At 34.9% G+C, this 14,711-nt stretch overlaps 1 protein-coding gene across 3 annotated transcripts in view; it reads right to left on the bottom strand.

Moving 5' to 3' along the window:
* The window catches only part of LOC128657744 (molecular chaperone MKKS), a 189,536-nt gene that overhangs the window by 159,363 nt on the left and 15,462 nt on the right, over nucleotides 1-14,711 (bottom strand). For 2 of the 3 annotated variants that reach the window (XM_053712152.1, XM_053712151.1), the window contains one exon: nucleotides 5,392-5,615. The exons of the other annotated variant lie outside the window; for it this stretch is intronic. The gene's annotated coding sequence lies outside the window, so the exon portion shown is untranslated. The remainder of the gene's footprint in view (nucleotides 1-5,391; nucleotides 5,616-14,711) is intronic. 3 annotated transcript variants of the gene reach the window in all.

Here is a 14,711-nt window from a genome sequence, read left to right as displayed (position 1 = left end):
AGTAATAGTTAAAGGGACATTAAACACTTTGAGATGGTAATATAAAATGATAAATTGTATATATAAAACAGCTCTGCAATATACTTTCAATATTTATTTTGTCCTCTTTGCCTGTAATTCCATTCTGAAATTGTGAGCTTTTCAGTTCCTGTTAGAAATGGAAGTGCAGAACACTGTTAAATCCAGCACAACCATTGGCTGCACACTCTAGTGACCTATTTATAACTGTCTCTAATTGGCCACAGCAGAAAAGGTAACACAAGTTACAACATGGCAGCTCCCAGTGTTTTATAGACACTAAAACTTTACACTTATTTTGTCACTTTTTAAACAACTAATGAAACTTTAAAAAATACATCTACATGTTAGTCATGGACTAATCTTTTCTTTAAATGCATCATTCTATCTAGCATGTATTTAGTGTTTAATGTCCCTTTAATGAAGCGTAATAAAGGAAGCGACTTACAGTCTTGAATGCAGCTCCTGCATGGGACGGCTGTGTTACCTGCTTCTACCCACTTACACAAACTACAACACAGGAACCAATGAGGGGAGACTAATCTTCCAAAGTTCAATCTAGGCCATGGCTGGTAAATGAGTGGCTTATAGAAATAGAGTCCATGCACTCTGATTATAAGTGTCAAAACATAATCTAAAAAAGGCTAATGCATTAAAAAAGCTTTGTTAATCAACATTACAATAACAGAAACAGTATTTAGTCTGGCAAAATATGGGCATACAGTCTGACTGGTTTTGGTGCATAGACCTTACTTTATAGCAGGGGTATCAAACTCAACGTATCTGGGGGCCACTGGTCAAATGTTCTTCTCCCATGGGCGGCCGCTTGAACTGAGTAAGTGCTACAGAACAGGCTATACTAGGAAATGGAAGTGACATTTAACCAAGTAGTGGTGAATGGTGGGAGTTGTAGCCCACAATAGACATACATAGTTGTTTATATTTATCTTGTGAGTGCCAAGTGAAGTGATCATCTTGGAACCATATAGCAACATAAAAAGTTGTTATACAGTGCATGGTTGGAGTCTACACTGGATGCTTTATATTTATCTAGTGAGTGCCTATATAGAACATCAACTAGTTACACCTCTTAGAGCCCTAAAAAAAAATTGACAGCCCAAATTAATGGTTTACCTAATAAACAAGGGAGGGCCAGATGAAACTATCTTGAGGGCCGTATTTGGCCCTGGGGCCGGTACTTTGAGACCACTGCTTTATAGGCTATACAGCTTTACATTAGACACTTATTTAAAAAGATAAACAGCTATTTTCTGATTGATTAAAATACCAGCCTCAAATTGAACCCCTCTAATCTATTAAGTAGTTAAATCTTACATGGTTATAATCTATTAAGAATGATATATGTATACAGAAGACTTTGTTGCAGCACCAACAATATTAGATTTGTTATACATCAGAGTTCAAGAAATGTACACTAACTTAAAGTGATGGTAAAATTTATCTAATCAAACACCATATATGTAACCTTTGCCATTAAAAAAGTATATGTGTACTATTTTGTTGTTTTTAATCCATCTGTGAAAGGGTTAAATTAGTTCAAAATAGTAATGTTTCTATTGCAATGTTATGCCGGCCCACTTGAATGGACTTTTTTTTATTTTTTTTTTATGACAATCAAAAAGCAGTCTTGGTTGTCAAGTGACAACCGGACTTGCCGTTTGTGGGCTTCAGGCAGCTGCCTTCATGCTGTATTGGAGTACGATCAGTGCTCCATTATAATATGAAGCCAGACTGATGCACCGTTACAGACAGTGACACTATGTCAGTGTCTGTAACGATCACCTGTTGGTGCCAGTGGGAGGTAAGGAAGGGGCACTACACTAATGAAAATAAGTTTTGGGGGGGGGGGAGGAATGGGTGTTTAGAGAGCTGTTTGGAAGGGATGAAGGAGGTGAAGGAGGATGAAGGAGGTGTCAGGTGGGAGAGTAATCCTTGGACTACAATACTATTACCTTTACCAGCTTACTAATTAACCACTTAAAGTGACAGTGTACACCAATTTTTATATAACTGCATGTAATAGACACTACTATAAAGAAGAACATGCACAGATACTGATATAAAAATCCAGTGGGAAATAGCAGACCCTCCCCCTTCCTTTGCAAATGAAAAGACCCTTTACACAAACAGAAGCAAGCTGGAGTAGGTATACGTCGGTATTCTCCAAAAACTTTGGGGCTTATTTAGGAGTCTGAAAATCAGAGCAATGTTATCTAAAAATAAGCAAAACTATACATTAAAAAAAAAAAACTGTATGGCTTATATAAATGGATCATCTACAAAACATTTATGCAAAGAAAAATCTAGTGTATAATGTCCCTTTAACTACTGGGAATTTCAGCAGTATTGTGCAATGCACCAATTAGTGGCCTTCTAATTACCAAAAAAGCAAGGGCAAAGCCATGCATGTCTGCTATTTCCGAACAAAAAGGATCCCCGAAAAGCTTTTACATAAGCAGTAAGTAAAATATTTCAGTGAGAAACCCAAAGTTTGTGAAAAGATTAACAATTGTTTTTTTATATGATTGCATTTGGTTTACTTTAAAAAAAAAAAAAAAATATTTAGCAAAAAAGCTATACTATATATTAATGTCTGCAATGTTTTATTTTTTTGGTAAATGAATTACATTAATCAATGCACAATGTCATGCTCTCCAAGAGGTTTTGGTAAGATTATTTTGGGCTCTCAAAACTTTGAATGTGTGTCTGAAGAGATAATGTGCAAGAAATTCTTCTTCACTGAAAAAGTTTTAGAAAATTTAAAGAAAAACACCTTAAAAGGACACTGAACCCAAAATTTTTCTTTCGTAATTCAGATAGAGCATGCAATTTTAAGCAACTTTCTAATTTACTCATATTATCACATTTTCTTCATTCTCTTGGTATCTTTATTTGAAAAGCAAGAATGTAAGTTTAGATGCCGGCCCATTTTTGGTGAACAACCTGGGTTGTCCTTGCTGATTGGTGGATAAATTCATCCACCAATAAAAAAAAAGTGCTGTTCAGTGTACTGAACCAAAAATTGTCTGGCCCCTTAGCTTAGATGCCTTCTTTTTAAATACTCAGAGAGTACCGAATTTTATAGAACTTTCTAATTTACTTCTATTATTAATTTTTCTTTGTACTCTTTATATCTTTTTGTTGAAAAGCAGGGGTATATGCTTAGGAGTAGGACCATTTCTGGCGCACTATATGGCAGCAGTTTTGCAGGAATGTTATACATTTGCAAGAGCACTAGATGGCAGCTCTATTTCCTGTCATGTTGTGCTCCAGGTGCCTACCTAGGTGTCTCTTACACACAGAATATCATGGGAACAAAGCAAATTTGATAATAGAAAAAGGAAACTTTTAAAAATGGTGTGCTCTGTCTGAAGAAATTTCTTGTATAGTTTTATATATTTTCTATTATTTTGCATATATATGTGTGTTTAAAATCCATTCCTGTCCCTTAAAATGTGTGTCTAGCTTCTAGCTGCTGATTGGTGGCTGTAATATATATATATATATATATATATATATATATATATATATATATATATATATATATACATACATACACATTGTCTCACTTGTGTTCAGTTAGAAACCAGTAGGGCATTGCTGCTTCTTCAACAAATGGTACCAAGAGAATGAAGCAAATTTGATAATAGAAGTAAACTCGAAAGTTTTTAAAATTGTATGTTCTACCTAAATTATGAAAGAAACATTTTGGGTTTCATGTCACTTTAAATTAGTAATCACCAATTAATATAGGATCTCAATTTGCCTGGATTATGTGCCAGTAGCTTTTCAGGTGTACTGGAATTTATAGGCAGGGGTTACATTGGAGAGATCATTTTTACTTAAAGGGACAGTCAAGTCCAAAAAAAACTTTCATGTTTCAAATAGGGCATGTAATTTTAAACAACTTTCCAATTTACTTTTATCACCAATTTTGCTTTGTTCTTTTGGTATTCTTAGTTAAAAGCTAGACCTAGGAAGGCTCATATGATAATTTCTAAACCCTTGAAGGCCGCCTCTAATCTCATGCTTTTGTATTTGCTTTTCACAGCAGGGGAGAGCTAGTTCAGGTAAACCCTATAGATAACATTGTGAGCACGCCCGTGGATTGTGGCAGACACTGCACTAATTGGCTAAAATGAAAGTCAATAGATAATAAATAAAATGTCATGTGATCAGGGGGCTGTCAGAAGATGCTTAGATACAAGTTAATCACAGAGGCAAAAAATGTATTATTGTAGCTGTGTTGGTTATGCAAAACTGGGGAATGGGTAATAAAGGGATTATCTATCTCTTAAAAAAACAAATATTCTGGGGTTGACTGTCCCTTTAAATGAGTCACCATAAGGGAGCTAAGAGTGGTGTAGTTTTTTTTTACAACAAATATTTCCCAAGCACTAGCAACACTGCAGTGTGTAAACCTGTTTAACTAAATTGCTTCACCCATGATGTTTATTTTGATTGATTGCGATCAACAGAAGATTGGCAGGGCGGAGATTTATGGGCAACAGTCATTATTGGTCTTTGGTATCTCCAACACAGCCATTTACAGTCTAAATATCTCTAGGGTGGTGTGACACCCAGCATCTTAAAGGATTACTTTCTGTTATAATTTTTAAGCTAAACAACTAACATATTAAGGTTAATAAACATTAATTAACACCTACTGACCTATATTTTCTCCAAAACAAAGTTTCATAACATTCTAAAAGTTATATCTTTTATTCGCTGATGATGTCACGTTATCCTGCCCACTATTTTCAGCACTGAGTGTTCAAAATACTTAAACCAATAACTTTGTGTTTAACGCGCCATTTTGAAACCTAGGTATTGTAAACGGATTGGTACAGAGCAAAGGATACCCACGGAGTGGGTTTGGAAAACAATTAAATTTGCAGACAAGATTTCTGATATACGGTAGATATATGTTAATGAAATGCTATTGATAAAAAGCGTATTTGGGGTAGTTAGTTAGTAACAGGCATAGAAAATATTTACTTACAGTGGCCCTTTAAGTCTGCTGAAAATGTTATGTTGTGTTTTGTAGACCTAATATATTACCATCACAGATTAACCTATAAATGACCTACAGCATTTTGAGTCTTCCATGAAATAATATTGCCACCAATATCTAGATTAAACGGAGAGTTTCCGTTTGGAGGGGAGAAATGCCAGAGGGGTGTAAAAGGAATTTAAAGTAAAAACTGCAAAAGGGGAACCCTTAAAAAGGGGGTCAGCCTAAGTAGGGTTTACTTCCGGGAATACCAAATATTTTAACGTTCATGTTATCGCTTTACTTTCATTTGTTGAGCATAAATTTACTTTAAATACAAATTATAATAAAAATCATACCTAAATTAAGCAGACAGCTATTTGGTTTTGTCCTTTGCATCCTTTTTCAAAACATATGTAACAATGGCTGGTTCAGGTACAAAATCGTCCTTGTCAGGGTGAAAAATTGGGTTGGATTTCATTTTATGCCAACCCCAATGTACTAGTCCAAGACCTGTTCCCATAATTATCAAAACTCTGTAGTTCTTCCATATGTTTCCCAGTCCCATATCGTGGAAACCAATCTACACAAAGAAAAATACAGGAATAAATAGCTCAGCTCAAATTTACCTTTACATATGAGCAGATTTTCTACTTTATGTAGTCAAATTCTTTGATTTCAGAAGCTTATAGTTAAAAGATGATTTTTTTGACAGTCTTAAAACAAATATTATCCATTATTTAAAGTGACAGTAAAAAAAAAAAAAGGATTATGATTCAGACAGAGCATTCAATTTTAAACTTTATAATTTACTTCGATATCAAATTGGATTCCTTCCCTTAGTACCCTTTTTAGAAAAACATGCATGGGAAGGCTCAGAAGCAGCACTCTTGGACGCTAGCTGGCGATTGGTGACTGCACTAATATGCCTATTAGCTCACCCAATGCTAGCTCCCACAATAGTGCACCCTGTTACTGAGCCTAACTAGTTTTAACAAAGAACAGCAAGAGAACAAAGCAAATGTGATAATACAAGTAAACTGGAAAGTTGTTTAACCCTTTAAGGATACAGGATAATTCAGCTGTTTTTTGTGACAAAGTGATTGTTACATATATAGCGTGGTCTCATTACTGTCAGTGAGACCTGTGCTATCAAAGCCCTAGAAGACGCACAGGGTAAGTCGCTGTGATTAACCCCTTAGTGACTGGACCATTTTTCAATTTTCTTACTATTAAGGATCAGTGCTGTTTTTACATTTCTGCAGTGTTTGTGTTTAGCTGTAATTTTCTTCTTACTCATTTACTGTACCCACACATATTATATACTGTTCTTCTCGCAATTAAATGGACTTTCTAAAGATACCATTATTTTCATCATATCTTATAATTTACTCTAAAAAAAATTATAAAATATGATGAAAAAATTGGAAAAAAACCCACACTTTTTCTAACTTTGACCCCCAAAATCTGTTACACATCTACAACCACCAAAAAATACCCATGCTAAATAGTTTCTAAATTTTCTCCTGAGTTTAGAAATACCCAATGTTTACAAGTTATAGGGCAATAAGTACAAGTAGCACTTTGCTATTTCCAACCTATTTTTTTTGTCTCAATATTAGCGATATTTACATTGTAACACTGATATCTGTCAGGAATCCCTGAATAACCCTTCACATGTATATATATATATATATATATATATATATATATATATATATATATATATATATATATATATATATATATATATATATATATATATATATATATATATATATATATATATATATTTTTTTTTTTTTTTTAGAAGACAACCCAAAGTATTGATTTAGGCCCATTTTGGTATATTTCATGCTACCATTTCACTGCCAAATGCGATCAAATAAAAAAAAATAATGTTGTAAATCCGGCACCCATGGGCGCCAAACCGGATTTACCGCATGGCTATTGATTAAGAGGTGAAAATGTCACCTCTTAGCAAAAAAATGTTTTGGCCGTGGGCTGCCGTAGCAGCTAAGAACGGTGAACGGTTGAAACAAATAAAAGGCACTTTCTGCATGAAGTATCTTATACTGCATGAATGAAAGTGCCCATTATTTGTTTCAACAGTCAAACCTAGCATTTCAAAAACGCTATGGTTGGCTTTCACTTTAAGTGGATTTTTGGGAAATGGTAAAACATGTGTTTCTTTATTTCTAAAGGAGAATCTAAATACCGATTTTCACGTCTAACATCTTCGGTTTTTGAGATATAGGTATCCTCATAAATAAGCCCCCCCCCTTAAGTGGATTTTTGGGAAATGGTTTGAGCTAGGTGTTGATGAGTCAGCCAGGACTTCTTTTATAGGATATATATATATATATATATATATATATATATATATATATATATATATATATATACACACACACATCCAAAAAAGTTCATATGGGATTTGCACTCTCACCAACGGTATAATGTGCCAGGATGACAGGAACAGAAAATGTCAGATATCCAAGTTAGTGAACCGCACTCACTGGACTTTTAACAAACAGTTTATTGTGAAAAAGTGACTTTTCGGGGGAATCGACAGTCCCCTTCCTCAAACCAAACAAAGTGAACAAAACAATGTGTTTAAATAGCATACAACCCCACCCCCAGGAAGTGACATAATCTGTAGAATCCATGGATACCAGCATAACAGTGAAGTACACAATAGTGAGCATAAATATGTTACATATCAGTATAGTAATAGTGAAACATTATTCATATACAATGAAAGTGGAAAAATAAAGTGTAGATTCAGGGCACAATGGATAAGTGCATATGATTCAAGACATATGAAAATCAATGTAGCTTGCTAAAAAATAAATGTAGATCAATATACAACAGATGCTTGTAATAAACATAGAACAACCGCTGATTGCAAAAATGAAACTGATGTTTTTTGCGCTAATCGAGTGGAAAAGAAACATCTAAATGCTATTCCATATTAAAAGCATATTGCTACAGCTAAAACAAATCACAGGTGCCTTTGATTATAGTATGAAAGCATCCTAATATTGTGACTTATGATAAGGGGAAAAGAGAAAATATCTGTGCGTAACACACAGCTCCTACCTGAATTATCAAAACATGCACACAATACGGAGCCCATTTGTCGATGTGGCGTCATAGGTAATAGCATTTAGATCAGGAGACGCCATTAGATTTATGTAATATAAACGGATGTTTCTTTTCCACTCGATTACCGCAAAAAACATCAGTTTCATTTTTGCAATCAGCGGTTGTTCTATGTTTATATCTGTTGTATATTGATCTACATTTATTTTTTAGCAAGCTCCTGTTATAAATTGATTTTCATATGTCTTGAATCATATGCACTTATGCACTTATCCATTGTGCCCTGAATCTACACTTTATTTTTCCACTTTCATTGTATATGAATAATGTTTCACTATTACTATACTGATATGTAGCATATTTATGCTCACTATTGTGTACTTCACTGTTATGCTGCAGATACTACAGATTATGTCACTTCCTGGGGGTGGGGTTATATGCTATTTAAACACATTGTTTTGTTCACTTTGTTTGGTCTGAGGAAGGGGACAGTTGATTTCCCCGAAACTTTTTCACAATAAATTATTCGTTGCCACTGCAAATTGCCACCGGAGTGGCAATCACGTAAGGAACACTTGGCATATATAAAGATACAGCCTGAAACTGCTTGGATATCTGTGGATTACAGTATTGTGTTTAAAAAATTCTAACTACACACACAGATTTGAGCAGAGCCCTTGTTTGACAATTGGGCAGATCGACTTGGACGGAGCCCCACTTTGAAATTCTAAACACTGGCAATCTGACCTGGTGATTGGCGGATCAGCGCAACACGTGAAGGAGACACGTCACAGCCACAGTAAACGGCTAGCTGAACGCCGAAACCCCGCAAGAAGAAGGTAAATGGTCAGAGAAAGGTAGTTAATTTCATATCTCTACCTTTCGTATTCTGGTGATTCAACTACTTTGGGCATCTAACACTAAATAATTGGTGACATTAAGACGATACTTACAAATTAAAACGAAAATCTTTCGAGTGTATTTTTTGAGAAGTAGCGGTTAATTATACTACATTGAACAACGCCTATCACTTATACCTGCTTAAAGACTTAATACAATATTGCAATATTGGATAAACTTTGTTGCAAGGTCTGGATACAATTTTTTAACACAATTATAACTCTAAGCACGTTTAACTCCTTAAAGTTTGGGGACGCTGTGAAAATTATATAGAGGATTTATTAGCAGCCCTACAAAGGTTACGAATATATGAATATAGGTTTATAATTGTTTATGAATGTTTATAAGGTGCACCTTATTATTTTTTATATGTAAATTTTTTTAGGAGATAATTGATTAAATAAATATATTTTATTCATATTTTGTATAAGCATATCTATCAGAACGTAGAAGATATATTAATATAGAATCCTATCTCTTTGAAAATATTCTGGCTATAGTTCAGATACTATAGTGCAAACAGTGATTACAACTAACTAATGGTAGAGTTTTGTTTAGCACACTCTTATTCTTTGTATTTTGTATTATTGTAAAGAGTTGCATTAACTACCTTTTGGGTACCCCCTTATTGTAATATATATATATATATATATATATATATATATATATATATATATATATATATATATATATATATATATATATATATATAAAAATAAAAGAAGTCCTGACTGATCAACGCCCAGCTCAAGCCGTTTAACCTAGGAATGTGAAATTTGGAAGGTACGTTGTTTGTATGATGTAGGCACCCACTAAGGAAATTTTTTTGGAAATTACGTCCCTAAGGGGGTGAAAAAGGGGGGGGTTAATTATTTTATGAGGATACGTATATCTCAAAAACCGAAGATGTTACAGACTAGATTTTCCTTTAAAAATAATGTGCCGGACAGACGCCCTGCCAACAACATAGATCATTGGTGCCCAACTGCCTAAGTACGAGAAACACAGAGAATTAACAGAAAAAAAACCTCAGAAAGCTCATGTCAGCGAGTGTGCAACACGAACGGGCACAAACGGAGTGAACACATCGTTGCGAGTGGTCGCCTTTTTCGCTATTTTTTTTACAAATCACAAAATCAACGTGAGCGAAGCCGCAGGCAACAGATATTACATACATGTACACACGCACACAGTATACAACAGAAGTGAGTACACCCCAGTGCAATATTTTAATATCAAATGATTCAAAGTTTTACAGTAAGGCAGGGTTCTCCAAACATTTTTTCCCAAGACCCAGTGCATTGATACCATATACCTTTGCGACCCTATTTTTATACAAGTGCCAAAATATCTGGGCCTAGTCTAATCCTCTGTGCCGCTCATAAATTATACCGTGATCTCTCCACACGGTTGGAATAGTGATTTAGAACAAAAAACAATAGTTGAGTGGCGCTAATGAAAGCTGAGGATATATAATAAAGTGTTCTAATATATGGAAGGGAATATATCCTATCTAATCTCTGCAAAGTATGAATGAGTACAGTGACAATTAAAAGGTTTAACCCTAGACATAAAAATACAATTCAACAATACATTTAAAATAGACAAAGATGAACAAATAATAATGTTGTGGCCACAACCTTTATACTGTATATAAAATGTATAGCAGTACCCAATTTATAAGGGTCAGTATGGGTATACCGGATACCCAAAAGTCAGTTTAAAGATCTCATTTAAAAACATAACATATGCTACACAAAAGTGCTACGAACAGTATATATTAATTCGTAGGACATAAAAAAATTAACGAATTAAATTAGTAATACATAGAGATACAATATCTCAAAACATATATCGGATACAATTATATCAGTGCAAGTAACAAATAGCAATATTCAGCATATAATGTATATGGGCAGCATGCCGCTAAGTAGAAAATTCATCAGGTTTCAAGAAAATGCAGATTAAAATGTAACAATGTTTCCAAATCTCCTTGTAACTCCTGTGTGGTTCCCAATGCATCAAACAAAGAAAAACATATGGTGATTTAGATTGAATTAGTAATTAAAAAAATGGTGTCTCTATATGTTCCCATAGAGATTTAATTATAATGTCTCTGTGTATACAAATATTAATAGAACTATAGATATCTCTCTCATTTTCACTTCAGTGATGTCTAAGAACACATTGATCGCCCACAATGTGTAGAGGATAGCTTAATGGAAGGTAGTTTTATACCATATAGAATTAGTGCCAAGTGAAAGTTCTGTTTTAGGAACAGTTAAAAAAAGTGTCCCATGATATTATAGACTGATAGTGCCTGACCGGTCAGGTGTTTTGATGGTAAGTATTGTCGGATCTCTGTCCAGACTTGTCAGTTCGTGTTCTGCTGTGTGGCAGACTTACCTAGCTGTGTTCCTCGCTAACAGCGTTCTCCGTGTGTGGCGGGATACTCGCAGCATCTTCACTGCCTCGATGTCACAGCTTGGTCAGCTGACTCTAGTATTGCCTATCAGGGGATCACTTCCACATCTTCTCCTTTGTGGGGTATTTTAACCTCTGTTGACCCCGGATCAAAGTGTCTTTTTTCTTTTAGTACAGATAGTGTCCACAAATCAACCTCTACGCGTTTCGGCACTAAAATGCCTTTATCAAGATGATTTGTGGGAAGTAGTTTCATCCTTTTTATACATTAGCAATCATCCGTATGTGTTACCCGTATGTATAGACGATTCTTAACGTTATATTCACTTCAGTTTAAAAATTCTCCAATTTATTTATTTTTTAGGAGATATTCGTAGCATAATATGATTCTACTTAGCTAGCAGTTTTATACAATTACAAAGTATCTTTGCATATGTCTGATAAATTCCTTATTCGCAAGAATATTTCATACAATGATGTTTACTTATAATACACAGGGATTCAGATTTTTACTTATAAGATATTGGCAGATGAATAAATGCCTGCTTTACAAACGTGAAAACTTATTGGAAATTCTAGCTACATAAACAACACCAGCTTATCAATATTATCTTTATTAGTATAGATAGCATATATCATTTAATTTATTAATATTGTTATTGTGTTCCTAGATGGATTGACTATAGGAAGGATATACAGTATATAATATCCATGTTAAAGGGCCATTATACACTCATTTTTTTCTTTGCATAAATGTTTTGTAGATGATCTATTTATAAAGCCCATAAAGTTTTTTTGTTTTTTTTTTAAATGTATAATTTTGCTTATTTTTAAAGAACATTGCTCTGATTTTCAGACTCCTAACCAAGCCCCAAAGTTTTATTTGCATACCGTCAGCTACCTTCTCCAGCTTGCTCCTGTTTGTGTAAAGGGTCTTTTCATATGCAAAAGAAGGGGGAGGGGGGGGGGGGAGTGTCATATTTCCCACTTGCAGTGGGCTTTCCAACTGCCTTTTCAACAGAGCTAAACTGAAAGCTTCTAAGTTCGTTTTTAAACCATTTTATACTGGATTTTTATATCAGTATCTGTGCCTCTTATTCTTTATAGTAGTGTCTATTACATGCAGTTATAGGAAAATGAGTGTATACTGTCCCTTTAAATGCAAATATAAAATTTACTAGATATGACTCCATGATCTAAAGTCTTAGGGATAGATATATATTGGTTCATTTTAATTATAATCTGCATATGTAGTAAATGTTGGTAGAATTATTTATATTATCAAAAAGAAGAGTAGTTTGCTCATGTCTAATGCGTATAAATTTAATGGAAAAAGTAAGAAAAATCTTACTTTTTCCATTAATTTTATACGCATTAGACAGGGTATATACCTCTAACCATATTTAAATCTAGCCAACTAAAAAATCTCTGACCTAATTCTTAACACATATATATATATATATATATATATATATATATATATATATCAGAAGTAAATGCACTCTCAGGACTTCCACAAATTTCTTTATTGGAACGTTTTCGGGGTTCACAACCCCTTCGTCAGCATAAACACATTGGCAAAACTCAAACAATTTATAGTGTTTCAAATATTACTCACCAAACAAGTGTTACTCCAAAGTGCGCCAAATCTCGAGCGTGGAACGCATCTTGCGTTCCACAGTGCTGATGCCTACCGGAAGTGATATTATCTCACTTCCGGTTTCGCGGCATCTTAATATTAAACATACAAGTTGTATTACGTATTTCATCAACGTACAATAACTCATACACAGTGGTGTGTAATGTGTAATAAATAAACAAGTGCTGCCACAAACTTAGGTATAATAAATAAACTAGATTAGATCGCCATAATAATATCCCTAATCGGCTGATCAAGTGCCATTGTGTATATAGGTCTCCATGGCAACTGTAGTCATAGTTATAATAAACAATCATTAATCGTGTCTCGACACTGTGATCAATTGCAAAGTGCAGCACACAGACATATGTGACAATAAGTGATAATCATTCTTAATCACATCTATGCATTATATAAAAGCGATAGTATATATACATAGATGGGTACAGATTTAGATTTATGTACAGAAAAAGGCGTTTTACAGTGAAATCTCAAGGGGACGTAGATTGTCAGGCTGATATAGAGAAATGTATGTATTGACCTCTGTTAGTCAAAAATAAATGCTTTTATCTACAATCAACATCCAAAGTTGGAGAGATACCCCAATTTATCTCTAAGAGATGCCTTATTATGTCTTATAGGACAATTCATGGTGATATGTAGGGATAGATATTATATGCATCTGGTATAGATTCATCATTATCACACATACATACAGAGATAGGCTGAACCAACTTATAAGGGACCAAGTATGATCAAATAAAGATTGTCCATCTTGTTACTCCCTCACAATCAGAGGTAATTCAATGACTTCCCAATCAAAGGTCTAAGGTGCATAAGAAGGTAACTATGCCTCAGGGGCCAGGCTTCCACAGCCTAGATGGGGGCTATCACCTCCATCAGGCTGTGTCGTAAGCGACCAGCCGCCCCTACTCGTAAGAGCAATGGGGCTGGAAGCTACACGTAGCCACAATGACCCTGGGTTGTACCCCAAGTATGTAGCACTGCCCAGTGGGATCAAATAAGATTTTTAAAATCTGGGGTGGTGTTTAATCCGCCTGGATGTATAGTTCCAATTTTGAAGATCCACTGAGCTTCACGTTTAAGCAAAGTCTTGCTCCTATCCCCTCCTCGGTCCAATGGGGGTATGTGGTCAATAAGGATGTAACGTATGGAAGAAACAGCGTGGCCTTGCTTGGCACAGTGGCGTGCCACAGGTTGTTCGGAATCTCCCCGTTTCAGTGCAGATCTTATTGCATGCCTGTGATTTGCCATTCGTTCACGTAACGTGCCTGTGGTTTTACCCACATAGAAGCACGAGCATGGGCAAAAGAGGAGGTACACCACGTGTGTAGTAGTACACGTAATAGAATGTTTAATCACATACCTCCTGTTTGTATGTGGGTGATGAAAGGTTTTGGTACTAACCAGGCCATTACATGTTGTGCAGCCTAAGCACCTATAGGATCCTTTGATATTTGTTGTAGCCCCTGTGGTGTAACTTGATTTCTGATCTGTTCGCATTAAGAGGTCCTTTAGATTAGTGCCCCTCCTGAATCCCACCATGGGTTGTAACTGTCGGGTAAATGTTAATTTAGGATCGGACGCCAT

This window comes from Bombina bombina, chromosome 4 (assembly GCF_027579735.1).
Source record: "Bombina bombina isolate aBomBom1 chromosome 4, aBomBom1.pri, whole genome shotgun sequence".
Classification (NCBI taxonomy): domain Eukaryota; kingdom Metazoa; phylum Chordata; class Amphibia; order Anura; family Bombinatoridae; genus Bombina; species Bombina bombina.
The sequence above is the reverse complement of the archived record's forward strand: the minus strand, read 5'-3'. Positions and strand labels throughout refer to the sequence as shown.